Here is a 16,082-nt window from a genome sequence, read left to right on the forward strand (position 1 = left end):
ACATGATGACGCCAATTCGGAACCCCATCACGCCTCCAGAGGTGAGATACAACACAGCCCATATTGCAACCCGGGGCATAGTGGAGTGCACATTCGGAGTGCTCAAGTCACGCTTTCGCTCCATTGACCGTTCTGGCGGGCAGCTGTTATATGCGCCCCAGTAGTGTGCAGGATCATAGTGGCAGCATGTGTCCTGCACAATGATGCAACACGCCGGGGCGTGGCTGTGGACATGGTGGTGCCCCCACATCCCCAACCACATGCACGCCCGCTGCGCATGGGAGGGGAGAGGGCACGGGGTGAGGCAGCCCGTACGCAGCTGGTGGCTAATTACTTCACATAGAAATCACACCCCAGTGGAGTGCACACAGGCCTGGCACATACCATCTGATAAGCAATGATGACTCGACCTGACATTAAGACTAACAAAGGGGCAGTCAACTGTCAGAACCATAGCAGCCTGAGATTGTTCATGTGGAAGTGTCACAATGTGTGCATCCCTATCTACACAAACACCACCAATGCAGTGTCATCAAAAGACACTTCCATGCTGCAGAAATGAATACCCACTTGCAAAATACTACATGAAAACAGTGGCATGTCACCCAACCCCTCCCCGGCACGGCCACAACACACCATGGCATGTCATGCAATGTGAGAGGAAAGAAATCCCCACAACATGCCCCAAGTGTCACCAGCTACAGTGTCCCTAATGGAAACATGTCCATATATGAAATGCTCACAGTAATGCAGGACCTACAACCCACATTACCAAATACTTACCAAGAATACCAATCACCTACACAACCTCCAACCTACCTTAAACATGACATTACAGACTTAAAAATTTGCTAGCCTCACTACCTGATGATGACAGCCCTCCGAACACTTCCAAGTATAGTGTTAGCGCCACGCCAGAGTGTAGGTGCACTGCTTACAACATGGACTCCAGTTCCAAGGTGGACCGCATTGTGAAGACATGAGGAATGGACCTGCAAATTAGGAGGATGAGATGGATGCAGAGGCACATATCAATACACCATGCAGTGTACAATACAACAACAATATGCACTATGAATGTATACACAGTATTGACTACAGACTGCCCACACAGCTCATGGGAGTTCAATGTCACCATGTACGTCAATGTCACTTGGGCACACCCTTTGCAAGCCCATGGAAACGGGAAGCAGGAGGGGTGTGTGTGACAAAAACCCAAGCATCTGAATCAAATCCATGACAAGCCTGCATGTGCCCAGCCACAATGCATCGTATGCCCATGGGAGCCACACAAGGCAACACACTGTCCCAAAAAAAAAAAAATCAAAATCAAAAATGGCCATTAATGAGATGGAGTTGGTTGCCTGCTGTAGTCGCTCCATCAGCCTTTTGGGGAGGACAATGGAAGTGGCCACCCTATCCATGGCCTGAGCCATCATCTCTGATGATGCTGCCTGTTGGGATGCCATACCGTATATGGATTGCTCCCATGCGGTATTGCCAGGTGGCTGACGGCCACCACGTCGGTGGGCACCACACCTGTCTGGGGAAGGCGAACTGCGCCTTGCTATACCGGCACTGCCTGAGGCTGCAGGACTGCATTCCCCCTCTGATCTGCTGGCCCAGTAACAGGATCAGATGTCGCGGAGTGTGACCCTGCATCTGTAACCACCAAAGGCGTACCTGCCAACACTGACAACCCCATTGAGGGTTCTAACCCTGGTGCAGGTGGGTCGGACAGAACAGAATCCCTCCCAGGAACACTCACCTGCAACGGCACATAGGTCTCATCATCCGAATCGACACCTGAATACAGATCGGGGGAGGTGCAGCCAGAGGTGCAGCCAGAGACACCTCTTGAGAGCACGACCTGCAGCAGTTGTGAGTTCTCACCCACCGCCACACCACGTCCCTCACTGGTGGTCGGTCGGCCCTCAGACCCCTCCTGGGTCTGCACCATCTCCACAACCCCAGCAGTATCAAGTGCGTCATCCCCTGCAAAGACATAAAAGAAAACAAATGGAAACAGGCATTAGCACTATGGCACACAATTAGGGCTGAGAGGCTACAGAAACAGTACTTGATTGACACATGTCCCACATGACTAAAATCCTCCCATGCATGCACTGTCACTGCGTGTGATGGGGAGGCAGATGGCACACATTGATGACACCAAGATGGAAGGTGAACACATTTGCTGCATGCTGCCTAGCAGTGGCATCACACATTGGCCAGTGATTGGCAGGTCAAATACACATGCCATCACACAGATGGTATGTACCCTAGCCATGAAGTGAAGAGGGAGAGGAGGTCACCAATTGTTCATTCAGTCCAGTTTGCTCATATATGATCTTTTCATTGAAATGGTTCAAATGTTTAACCTGCAGCTGCCAGTCCAAAATGGTCCTATAGCACAGGGACATGTCTAAACTAATCATGTCCAGGAAACTAAGCCAGTCCACTGTACCATAGCCATGTCATACATGTGACAATAGGACTGAGAAATCCCGAGTAAAAGTGGTGGTATGCAAACAATCTGCCTGAATAAACAGAGGTAAATAAGCAACAATGTTGTGGCAAGATGACACTCCAAGGGCAACTGGAGTGGTGTTGGGCTGGATGTCTAATGTTGGCAGAAGGGATGCTGCTATACCCAAATGCTGGTGCCAAGAATGTATAGGAAGAGGCACATGTGTGACCCGAACCACTCAGGCACACACACCCTCACCTGGCACCCAAACAGAAGCCCTCCCACACACACCATGCACATGGATGACACACACATGCATGTGCACTCACCAGACAATGCCTCGTAATCTGCCAGTTCTCCCACGCCTTGGATCTGTTCCTCCGTGACGTAGGTCCCAGAAACCTGCTCATGTGGAGTGAGTTCTATGTCGTCTGCTGGAGACCCACCTCCAGTCACTAGAGTTGCGGCATGACTTGAGGCCAGCTTATTCTTTGCCCTGCGCTTCAGGTCATTCCAGCGCTTGTAGCATTCATTAGCTGTGCGCCTCACGATTCCAAGGGCACTTATGATGTCCGCAATGGTCTGCCAGTGTGCCTGACGTTGTGCAGGTGTGGTCTTGGATCCTGCAACAATCACCATTTCACGGTCATGTGCGGACACATACTCTACAAGTGCATTCAGTTCGGCCTCATTGAAGCTGGGCTTCCTTGACGGGCCGGACTGTGTAGCCGTGTCTGGGGCATCAGCCTCTACTGGACGAGCACTCTTCCTCTTCCGCTTGGAAGGTGGTGGGGATCCTGAGTGTCCTACGCCGCTCTGGACACTAGGGGCAGGAGCGTGGGATTACACACTCAGCATGGGAGTTGGTGCAGGCATTAGCTCAAGTGTGATGGTGTCAGGGGGGATTTCAGCATGATGGACTTGGACCGACACTGTCCTGGCTGGGTGTGTGAGAGGTGGGGTGGATGGAGCCGCAGCTGCCCCTGCAGCCTCCCCAGCCTGCCTACGCGGGGCAGCAGATGACCTAGCTGCCCCTGATCCACGTGGCCTGATGACACCAACGTTCACCGGCGCACGTGGCCTAGACCTGCTGACCTGGAATTCAGCCATGGAGTCACCCTGTGCCAGGTCTGGTTCCACAGTGGGCTGGTCCAACAAGGGCTGATCATGGTTGGTGTCAGCCACGTTAACCTCAACCAGGGGGGGGGCTAGAGGCACCCTGCAAGTCATGGCCACGTCCCCTACTGGATCCACCACGGCCACCACTTGGGGCTCGGCCACCTTTGCCACCCTTACGGCTTGGTGGCCTCCCAGCCATGGCACTGATGTTATTGTGCGTATGGGAGTCGATGTGAACTATTGTCCTGGGCAATTGGGGGTAAAAGGGGTTGGCTACCAGATGGTAATCGTACCCTAGTGCTCTAGCAAGGCTGTATGTCACCCCTGGGGAAAGATGACGGGTCACGCAACGGACAGGCACCCCAAAAAATGGAAGTAAGGTGCACGCAAACCCTCCTAGACCACATGCGTGGAAAAATAAACCTGCACTACGCTATGGCACCCAGAAACACAAGAAAGAACGTATGCGTGTCACACGCAGCCTAGAATGACCTCTGAAGGGGTTCGCGACACACGGGGCAAGCACAGATGTAAAATACGTGCGCGACTCACCGTCTGCCAGGAACAAAAGCGTGAAAAATATGCGCGTGTGCGCGTTGGCAACACCCCCGCCAAAAGAAGAATTGTACGCTGTCTGAGGAGACAGGACAACAGTAGAAGGGAACGCTGTTTGAGGAAACAGGCCCAGGAAAAAGAGGAAAAGAGAAAAAGCTGTCAGAGGTAACAGGGAGTACGAACTGGAAACGCTGTGAAGTAAATTGCATGTGAACCGACAAGAAGTAGATTTCACCCACTCGCTCTCCACGAAAAGCACGTACAAGGAAATGGCGTTCTACACGTACCTTTTATACACACGTCACAGACGCACATACGCGATGAGGCCATTTCCACCAATTACGCGCTTTGACACTCGGACATGTATCTCTTCATTTTTACACGCGCCATTCTCTACGGCCATGCGCGTGACGTCACAGCTGTGCATGGTGGCCTTTGGGCCAATGAAATTGCATATGCGAGCACACGTGGTAAAACTGCACGTCCGAGTGTCATCGCGTGTAATCGGAGGGAATTGAGCGTACACGCGATTGGCCTGGGTACGTGTATTTCTGGGGTGCGCAGGAAGTTTCACACGCGATTGGTGGAAATCCACGTGTGCTCTGTCATCACGTGTAATGAGGGAAACACCCGCGCGCGTCACGTCACAGACGCGCTTACGCGCTAAGGGCCTTTGGTCCAATGAAATCGCATATGCGTGCTGACGTGCATACACGCTAAGGGCCTTTCCTCGATTTACACGGAGACGTGCAGGATTTTCACGTGCCAAATCACTCCGTATCAAGCTGGCCACGCGTAAGCACATGGTAGACCACGCTCCTGCCAGAAGGCCGAATTACTGCCCCCCAGAGCCCCGAGCACGCTCCCACCTGCCATCTGCTGCTGCCTGACTGCCTGCTGCCCACGTGCCCTGCCATTTGCTGCCTGCACATCAGCCAGGGGTGCTGTTGCTGTGACCACCCCTGCTGGAACCGAAGACTCCCAACTGGGATTCCATCGCTCCACAGCCCAGCCCCAGGACCCAGTTGCCCACCCACTCCTGCCTCTGGGGTTGCCATGTCGGGCACTGCAACATCTGGCACCACTGACAACCCCCGGCCAGAGAGGCAGAGGGGCACCAGCTTCAGTGCCAGGGAAGTTGGTGTCCTGGTGGAGCAAGTCCTGGGGCAGTATGATGCCCTCTACGGAAGTGTGTGCGCCGACAAGGAAGGGCGGACTCGGATCTGGACGGACATCGTGACTGCCATCAACGCGGAGGGGGTGGCAGTCCGCGACTACCAACATGTCAAGAAGCGCTGGAAGGACTTCAGGTCCAGGACCCTGAACAAGGCCCGGCGCCTCTTGAAGGCAGCGGATGCTAAGGGGCGCTGGGGCCACTTGTCGGAAGATCAGATGAGGGTCCTGGAACGCATATCCCCAGCGCTCCACGTCCAGGTCCTTGAGAGGCAGACCCGTCTGGAGTCAAGCGGTAAGTGTACATGCATCATGATTGTAAGCTGTGCGTGTGGTGATGTGCCAGTAGTGTGCTGGTTGCACATGTGTTTGTATGGGGCCGAGTATGGGTGGGGGTGTACAGGACCATGAGGCTAACACATGCGAGGGCTGTCATGTGTGAGACATGGATGGTGCTTCTGTGTGTAGGCTTGCATGCCAAATGCAGTTGTGTGGGCACATGTGTTTGGATGAATGTGTATGTAAGTAGACATGTCCGTGATGTCACGCATGTATGTTGTTTTCAGCTGCATGTATCAGCACTGTGTACGTGTGCATGTGTGTGTATTTGACAAGGGTGCAACAGTGATGCAACATGGATGCATGTGACAGCGGGATGTGGAAGCCTGATTGGCAGATGTGACATGGATGCCCGTCTGAACACTGCGACACTTGGCTGAGGTGTACACATGCATGCAAGTGTGGTGGTGTGCATGCATGTGTAGTGCACTCCCTGTGTTGCATGTGATGTCTGGCTCACCTTTGCCTGCTCATGCTTTTGTATGTGTATGGATGGTGCTGGCAGTTGCGATGTGGCTGTGGTGTGGCTCATGTGTGCAAGTTGAAATGACATGTGTGTTGCCGATTGTGATGCCATGTCTGAGGTTTGCCAATGCCACTCATGTGCAACTGTCATGTGTGTATGTGTCCATTGTACAGTGCCCTGATGCCTGTGTTTTATTTCTCCCTGTTTGCAGCGTCAACTGATGAAGAGGGCGGAGAAGGTGCTGTGGAGCACAGCGGCGGGGATCGCACCGCCAGCCGGAGACGCAAGGCCCGGCTCCCCTCCCAGGTTGTCATCTCGTCAGGGAGTGAGGAGTCCGGTGTCGCGTCCCAGGCCGCAGCTGCCGGGGGGAGGTCCAAGAGGCGGAGGTCGGAGTTGGACTCCTCGTCAGCAGAAGGGGCAGCTGGGACCCCACAGGGCCCAATGGGGGAAGATGGCACGGAGTCATCCAGGTTGGTGGGGGGTTTGGTGGAGGAGGAGGCCGTGCAAGCAACAGAGACGGGGTCTGGAGGTGGGGATTCCACTGGTGCTAGTGGTGCAGTGCAGGACCAGGGACAGGAGGCAGCACAGGTCGCCGCGGAGGTGCCTGTGTGCAATCCTGTCCCTGATCCTGTCACTGCATCATCTTGCACCAGCAGGGATGCCTACGTCCAGACCCGTTTTCAGGCAGGGGATGAGCTAAAAACAACTGGCCTTCCTCTGCCTGCGGACATGGCTATCCAGGTCCGGGTTGAGCCTGTCCTGACTGGTGTGGCGTTGCGTCAACGGGCCATGCGAGGTGACCTGCAGTCTTTTCATGAGGAGACTGCACGTCATCTCGAATGGCTCGTTGACCGCGTCCGCATACTGGGACAGGTCACCCAGGCCGGATTCCTCCGTTTGATGGGGCTTGCTCAGACCACCTCCTCAACTGAACCCCCTATGCGCCAGTCGTCCTCCGTGCCATCTTCCCACCCATCAGTCACCTGGGTGCTCTGTGGAGCTGCCTCTGACGGTGCGGACAGGCTGGTGGAGGAGGCATCCCTGCCACAGTCAGGAGTCGGACGTCCAGCAGGGGTGGCCACATCAACGACTGCACCCCAGCCAGCGGAGGATGTGCAGGCAGCAGGAGGCAGTGCACGGGCACAGGCGCAGCAGCAGCAGCAACGTGGTGGGAGCCATGATGGCTCGGGGCCTTCGACATCGGAGGGGCAGGCATCAGCCGGAGGGCAGGAGGACCCAGGATGGGAAGTGTCTTCCGTGTGGCAGCGGTTGGGCCACGCCATAGATGTGGAGCGGCAGCGGGCGGAAGAGGCACGGCTCACGATGGTCAGGGCGGAGAACTCCATGCAGAGGGTCCAGAGTCGTGCCGAGTGCCTCGAGGCAATCCGCAGGGAGTTTGGGGGGAACATGTGGACGGCCCTGCGGACCCTCGGGGCCATGGAGGAGGAGCGCCTCCGGGACATTGAGCAGGAGTTTGATGATGCCCTGGCCTGGAACATCCCGAAGTGAGCCGTCGGACTAGCCACCTGCCCTTGTAAATAGTTATATAGTTAGTGTTAGGTTTCCTTTGGTTTAGCTTTTATTTAGGACCTTTTGGACAATGGGCCACATGTTTGTATATAGTTATTTTTTTTAGGTAGTGTTATTAGATAGGTTTCATTTCTTCGGTTGGGATCATGGACCCTGGATAGTTTATCTGTACATAGTTGATTTTCAATTTTTAATATGATTTTGCCATGGAGCAATGGTTTTCGATTTTAATTTTGCATTGGATTTACTTTTGTGGACTGTGACTTTGGACACCTTTCCTTTGCATTATGATTTGTGTTTTAGCATTATTTCACGGACCTGCTGTAGTTTTTTTTTTAATTTCTATTATTGTTTGTTTATTTTGGATTCAATTGGAAATAAATGTATGTTGCTTTTAATACATATTTTTTCGTCAAAGTTCAATGTGTAGTATCATCTCATTGGTTTCATGCATATCATGATATGGGTTTTGACATTCACTGACACCCATTGGGTGTATGTGAGGGACATGTGTTCATTTCCAAACTTGCAATTGGGCTTCTGTCATGTTTTTGCCATTTCTAAGTGGGTGGATGCATTACTCGGGTGGGTGTTTGCCATTTGGAGGCTGGCCATAAGGGCCAGGGATCTACATTGTGGTGAAATGTTGGCTGGGAGACATGAGTGGAGGCCTGGTGGAGGCTGCCCCTGCACTGCTGGGGGGTGGGGGTGGTGGTAGACATGGGTGGGGGCCTGGTGGAGGCTGCCCCTGCACTGCTGGGGGGTGGGGGTGCTAGGAGACATGGGTGGGGGCCTGGTGGAGGCTGCCCCTGGTGGCTGGGGGGTGGGGGTGCAGGGAGACATGAGTGGGGGCCTGGTGGAGGCTGCCCCTGGTGACTCGGGGGTGGGGGTGGTGGTAGACATGGGTGGGGGCCAGGTGGAGCCTGCCCCTGCACTGCTGGGGGTGGGGGTGGTGGTAGACATGAGTGGGGGCCTGGTGGAGGCTGTCTCTGCATTGCTGGGCGGTGGGGGTGATGGGAGACATGAGTGGGGGCCTGGTGGAGGCTGCCCCTGGTGGCTGGGGGGTGGGGGTGGTGGTAGACATGAGTGGGGGCCTGGTGGAGGCTGCCCCTGCACTGCTGGGGGGTGGGGGTGCAGGGGGACATGTGTGTGAGCCTGGTGGAGGCTGCCCCTGCACTGCTGGGGGGGTGGGGGTGCAGGGAGACATGGGTGGGGGCCTGGTGGAGGCTGCCCCTGGTGGCTGGGGGGTGGGGGTGCAGGGAGACATGAGTGGGGGCCTGGTGGAGGCTGCCCCTGGTGGCTGGGGGGTGGGGGTGGTGGTAGACATGGGCGGGGGCCTGGTGGAGGCTGCCTCTGCACTGCTGGGGGGGGTGGTGGTAGACATGAGTGGGGGCCTGGTGGAGGCTGCCCCTGCACTGCTGGGGGGTGGGGGTGCAGGGAGACATGGGTGGGGGCCTGGTGGAGGCTGCCCCTGGTGGCTGGGGGGTGGGGTGCAGGGAGACATGAGTGGGAGCCTGGTGGAGGCTGCCCCTGGTGGCTGGGGGGTGGGGGTGGTGGTAGACATGGGTGGGGGCCTGGTGGAGGCTGCCCCTGCACTGCTGAGGGGTGGGGGTGATGGTAGACATGTGTGGGGGCCTGGTGGAGGCTGACCCTGCACTGCTGGGGGGTGGGGGTGATGGGAGACATGAGTGGGGGCCTGGTGGAGGCTTCCCCTGGTGGCTGGGGGGTGGGGGTGGTGGTAGACATGAGTGGGGGCCTGGTGGAGGCTGCCCCTGCACTGCTGGGGGGTGGGGGTGGTGGTAGACATGAGTGGGGGCCTGGTGGAGGCTGCCCCTGCACTGCTGGGGGGTGGGGGTGGTGGGAGACATGAGTGGGGGCCTGGTGTAGGCTGACCCTGCACTGCTGGGGGGTGGGGGTGCAGGGGGACATGTGTGTGAGCCTGGTGGAGGCTGCCCCTGCACTGCTGGGGGGGTGGGGTTGCAGGGAGACATGGGTGGGGGCCTGGTGGGGGCTGCCCCTGGTGGCTGGGGGGTGGGGGTGCAGGGAGACATGAGTGGGGGCCTGGTGGAGGCTGCCCCTAATGGCTGGGGGGTGGGGGTGGTAGTAGACATGGGCGGGGGCCTGGTGGAGGCTGCCGCTGCACTGCTGCGGGGTGGGGGTGGTGGTAGACATGAGTGGGGGCCTGGTGGAGGCTGCCCCTGCACTGCTGGGGGGTGGGGGTGCAGGGAGACATGGGTGGGGGCCTGGTGGAGGCTGCCCCTGGTGGCTGGGGGGTGGGGGTGCAGGGAGACATGAGTGGGAGCCTGGTGGAGGCTGCCCCTGGTGGCTGGGGGTGGTGGTAGACATGGGTGTGGGCCTTGTGGAGGCTGCCCCTGCACTGCTGGGGGGTGGGGGTGGTGGTAGACATGAGTGGGGGCCTGGTAGAGGCTGACCCTGCACTGCTGGGGGGTGGGGGTGATGGGAGACATGAGTGGGGGCCTGGTGGAGGCTTCCCCTGGTGGCTGGGGGGTGGGGGTGGTGGTAGACATGAGTGGGGGCCTGGTGGAGGCTGCCCCTGCACTGCTGGGGGGTGGGGGTGGTGGTAGACATGAGTGGGGGCCTGGTGGAGGCTGCCCCTGCACTGCTGGGGGGTGGGGGTGGTGGGAGACATGAGTGGGGGCCTGGTGTAGGCTGACCCTGCACTGCTGAGGGGTGGGGGTGATGGGAGACATGAGTGGGGGCCTGGTGGAGGCTGCCCCTGCACTGCTGGGGGTGGGGGTGGTGGTAGACATGCATGAGTGGGGACCTGGTGGAGGCTGCCCCTGGTGGCTGGGGGGTGGGGGTGCAGGGAGACATGAGTGGGGGCCTGGTGGAGGCTGCCCCTGGTGGCTTGGGGGTGGGGGTGATGGGAGACATGAGTGGGGGCCTGGTGGAGGCTGCCCCTGGTGGCTGGGGTGTGGGGGTGGTGGTAGACATGAGTGGGGGCCTGGTGGAGGCTGCCCCTGCACTGCTGGGGGGTGGGGGTGGTGGTAGACATGAGTGGGGGCCTGGTGGAGGCTGACCCTGCACTGCTGGGGGGTGGGGGTGTAGGGAGACATGGGTGGGGGCCTGGTGGAGGCTGCCCCTGCACTGCTGGGGGGTGGGGGTGATGGTAGACATGGGTGGGGGCCTGGTGGAGGCTGCCCCTGGTGGCTGGGGGGTGGGGGTGATGGTAGACATGGGTGGGGGCCTGGTGGAGGCTGCCCCTGGTGGTTGGGGGGTGGGGGTGCAGGGAGACATGAATGGGGGCCTGGTGGAGACTGCCCCTGGTGGCTGGGGGGTGGGGGTGGTGGTAGACATGGGTGGGGGCCTGGTGGAGGCTGCCCCTGCACTGCTGGGGGGTGGGGGTGGTTGTAGACATGAGTGGGGGCCTGGTGGAGGCTGACCCTGCCCTGCTGGGGGGTGGGGGTGATGGTAGACATGAGTGGGGGCCTGGTGGAGGCTGCCCCTAGTGGCTGGGGCATGGGGGTGGTGGTAGACATGAGTGGGGGCCTGGTGGAGGCTGCCCCTGCACTGCTGGGGGGTGGGGTGGTGGTAGACATGAATGGGGGCCTGGTGGAGGCTGACCCTGCACTACTGGGGGGTGGGGTGATGGTAGACATGGGTGGGGGCCTGGTGGAGGCTGCCCCTGGTGGCTGGGGGGTGGGGGTGCAGGGAGACATGAGTGGGGGCCTGGTGGAGGCTGCCCCTGGTGGCTGGGGGGTGGGGGTGGTGGTAGACTTGAGTGGGGGCCTGGTGGATGCTGCCCCTGCACTGCTGGGGGTGGGGGTGGTGGGAGACATAAGTGGGGGCCTGGTGGAGGCTGCCCCTGGCGGCTGGGGGGTGGGGGTGGTGGTAGACATGAGTGGGGGCCTGGTGGAGGCTGCCCCTGGTGGCCGGGGGGTGGGGGTGCAGGGGGACATGTGTGGGAGCCTGGTGGAGGCTGCCCCTGCACTGCTGGGGGGTGGGGGTGCAGGGAGACATGGGTGGGGGCCTGGTGGAGGCTGACCCTGGTGGCTGGGGGGTGGGGTGGTGGTAGACATGAGTGGGGGCCTGGTGGAGGCTGCCCCTGCACTGCTGGGGGGTGGAGGTGGTGGGAGACATGAGTGGGGGCCTGGTGGAGGCTGCCCCTGCACTGCTGGGGGGTGGGGGTGGTGGTAGACATGAGTGGGAGCCTGGTGGAGGCTGCCCCTGGTGGCTGGGGGGTGGGGGTGCAGGGGGACATGTGTGTGAGCCTGGTGGAGGCTGCCATTGCACTGCTGGGGGGTGGGGGTGCAGGGAGACATGGGTGGGGGCCTGGTGGAGGCTGCCCCTGCACTGCTGGGGGTGGGGGTGGTAGTAGACATGAGTGGGGGCCTGGTGGAGGCTGACCCTGCACTGCTGGGGGGTGGGGGTGATGGGAGACATGAGTGGGGGCCTGGTGGAGGCTGCCCCTGCACTGCTGGGGGGTGGGGGTGATGGGAGACATGAGTGGGGGCCTGGTGGAGGCTGCCCCTGCACTGCTGGGGGCTGGGGGTGATGGTAGACATGGGTGGGGGCCTGGTGGAGGCTGCCCCTGGTGGCTGGGGGGTGGGGGTGCAGGGAGACATGAGTGGGGGCCTGCTGGAGGCTGCCCCTGGTGGCTGGGGGGTGGGGTGGTGGTAGACATGAGTGGGGGCCTGGTGGAGGCTGCCCCTGCACTGCTGGGGATGTGGGGGTGGTGGGAGACATGAGTGGGGGCCTGGTGGAGGCTGACCCTGCACTGCTGCGGGGTGGGTGTGATGGGAGACATGACTGGGGGCCTGGTGGAGGCTGCCCCTGCACTGCTGGGGGGTGAGGGTGATGGGAGACATGAGTGGGGGCCTGGTGGAGGCTGCCCCTGCACTGCTGGGGGTTGGGGGTGATGGTAGACATGAGTGGGGGCCTGCTGGAGGCTGCCCCTGGTGGCTGGGGGGTGGGGTGGTGGTAGACATGAGTGGGGGCCTGGTGGAGGCTGCCCCTGCACTGCTGGGGACGTGGGGGTGGTGGGAGACATGAGTGGGGGCCTGGTGGAGGCTGACCCTGCACTGCTGGGGGGTGGGTGTGATGGGAGACATGACTGGGGGCCTGGTGGAGGCTGCCCCTGCACTGCTGGGGGGTGAGGGTGATGGGAGACATGAGTGGGGGCCTGGTGGAGGCTGCCCCTGGTGGCTGGGGTGTGGGGGTGCAGGGAGACATGAGTGGGGGCCTGGTGGAGGCTGCCCCTGGTGGCTGGGGGGTGGGGGTGGTGGTAGACATGAGTGGGGGCCTGGTGAACGCTGACCCTGCACTGCTGGGGGGGTGGGGGTGATGGGAGACATGAGTGGGGGCCTGGTGGAGGCTGCCCCTGGTGGCTGGCGGGTGGGGGTGCAGGGAGACATGAGTTGGACATGAGTGGGGGCCTGGTGGAGGCTGCCCCTGGTGGCTGGGGGTGCAGGGGGACATGCGTTGGTGGGCAGTAGTGCAAGGTGACATGTGGGTTGGCTGGGGGGCATGGCCATGGTGGATGGGGTGCCTGCAGGACATGTGCAGGGTAGGCCCCTGTGGTGTGGGCCACCTGCAGGGGCCGTGGAGGGTGTAGAGGGAACACCTGGGAGGACCCACACATGCAATTCACGTGTGGTGCTCCCCGCGCACCCCTGTAATACACGTACCCTGATGGAATTGCGTGTGATACTTCCCGCGCACCCCTGAAATACACGTACCCTGCTGATTTTGTGTGTGATACTTCCTGCGCACCCCTGAAATACACGTACCCTGCTGCTTTTGCGTGTGATACTTCCCGTGCACCCCTGGAATACACGTACCCTGCTGTTTTTGCATGTGATACTTCCCGCGCACCCCTGGAATACACGTACCCTGATGGAATTGCGTGTGATACTTCCCGTGCACCCCTAACATACACGTACCCTGCTGTTTTTGCATGTGATACTTCCCGCGCACCCCTGGAATACACGTACCCTGATGGAATCGCGTGTGATACTTCCCGCGCACCCCTGACATACACGTACCCTGCTGCTTTTGCGTGTGATACTTCCCGTGCACCCCTGAAATACACGTACCCTGCTGCTTTTGCGTGTGATACTTCCTGCGCACCCCTGAAATAAACGTACCCTGCTGCTTTTGCGTGTGTTACTTCCCACGCACCCCTGATGCACACGTACACAGGACAATCGCGTGTGGAGCTTCCCGCGAACCACTGAAATACACTTTCCCCGCTTGGCGTTTGCTGTTTGCCAGCCCTGTGAACTGGTCCAGGGTTAGCGCAGCCCTTTGTGATTATTTGGGGATTTTGGAGGCTTTTCCTTGCGCGAGGGCGTTCTTGGGGGCGTAACTGGCGCTGCTGCAGGGTCGCTGCGGCACGCTGCGCCACGGCTGGTTTTGGATGCGAAAATCCATGAATACGCTGTGCGCGGAAATTCGCATGGGCACGTGTGCGCCAGCCGCGTGCGCCAGCCGCGTGCGCCACTTTTGTGCGAATTTCTATGAATTTCCCTGTATATCCGGCATACTATAGACATGTCCAGTATGTGTCCAGTATGACCACAAATAAAACCCTAACAGCGTAACATTCAACCAATTCGAACCAATAAGCGAGGCAACTTTCAGCAACATACTAAAATAAACCAACATGACCCGATACCCTCACGGCCCATGCCCACTGGATATCTGCTCGCCCATAAAACATCAGCCCTCTGCACACGACTACTAATGAACCAATCTCTGAACACTGGAAAACTACCAAAATCATACAAATCGTCCTATATCATACCATTCTTAAAAACGAGACTGGAAAAACAGGTGACCCGGCCAACTACAGGCCTATATCAAAGTTACACTACCCAGCAAAAATGCTGGAGAACCATGTGTACAAAGAGTTGCCCAACTATGTGGAAGCTAACTGACTTCTTCACCAATTCAAGGTTGACTTCAAACCCATGATAGGAACTGAATCAGCACTGTTCCCCATATCGAACGTTCCAAAAATCAATGTGGTTGACAAAACCCAATCCACCCTCATACTACTGGAAATATCAGCCTTCTTGGATATGATCAAATCGGCAACATTAATCAATAGAGTGGAAAAATCTATTGTAATAGACTCGGAGAAAACATTTGATTCAGTGGTGTAGGAATACCCATGGGCAGTATGGATGGGTTCGGTTTTGAGCCTAGATTTGTAGGCTGGGTTTAACTATTTTAGACCAAATCGGTAGCCATGGTTAGGGTGAATGAATGTGCCTTGGATACGTTTCCTCTAAAGAGGAGCACCATGCCTCTTTCACTGCTACTGTTTTTGCTGGCAATGGAACCGTTTGCGATAAGGGTGAGATCAGACCCGCTGAAGGGATTTGTGTGGAGGAATTGAGGGGGATACCTTATATCACTATATCCGGATGATGTCCTCCTTTACCTAGGGGAACTGAGATATACCGGGCTGAGGTAAAATACCCATCTTCACGGGTCGATCAGAGCTAAATTCCTATAAACATTTAAAAAAATCTTATCAGTAATTCATAGACTATGAGAGCTAATACTCATGGACACACATTGGAGGGTCAAAGAGTCTCTTCCTGACAAGGAGAAGGAAAAGATGAGTTCCCATTCAAAAGAAAACACCTCTCATGTCACTATACCACAAGAGTTAAACACAAGCTGCAAATAAAATAAAATGAAGAAAGATACCAGTGACATAATGAATACAACCTAGTCTAAATATAAAGACAGTCACATTCCAGCAAGGCACATCCAGTTAAGGAAGATTCTAGTATTTGCCACTCGAGACAGCTGTGAACAAAGCCACCAAATATGAGAATGGCACATCATCACAGTTAAACTCAAGATAAAAGTGCACCCCTGGCACCAACGCTCACCTGATCGTATGATCAAAATCTCAGAAACGGCCCAATGTTTTTCATAACAGCTAAAGCTCAGCCAAGTGAATACCAGGGAAGACGCTCTGTAAAACAAAAAGTCTCAATATTCAATCAGAAAAGGCAAACAAAAAAACCTTCATGATATAAATTATAAATAATTGAACAATTTCACAAAATCACCAGCAAGTCTGACCCTGGTGTGCAGGGTGGCACCCGCCTGCAGAGTTGTACTGTGCCGGTCGAGAATCAACGGTGCCGGTATGCTTCCCAGCACAGTTGAAATGAGGCCCACTGTCAACAAGCAGCCATGTTGTCCAAACGCTATAATATCAATATACCGCCTATGAGTTCAATGTGTACTAACAAGTGAACAGTCGCCGACACCATGTTGCAAGGTGCTAGCTACACAGAAAAAAAATATAAAAAACAAAACGCAAAGTAACCTTGCCCAATGTTGTGATCAAAATCTAAACATGTTGCAATCGGCAAAGCCCTTGGTCTATACTGACAAAAATAAAAAAGGGACACTTAACAATTGTTAGTCAATAGACATATGTTT

The sequence above is a fragment of the Ambystoma mexicanum genome, chromosome 7q, assembly GCF_040938575.1.
Source record: "Ambystoma mexicanum isolate Mex_15411 chromosome 7q, UKY_AmexF1_1, whole genome shotgun sequence".
NCBI classification, from domain to species: Eukaryota; Metazoa; Chordata; class Amphibia; order Caudata; family Ambystomatidae; genus Ambystoma; species Ambystoma mexicanum.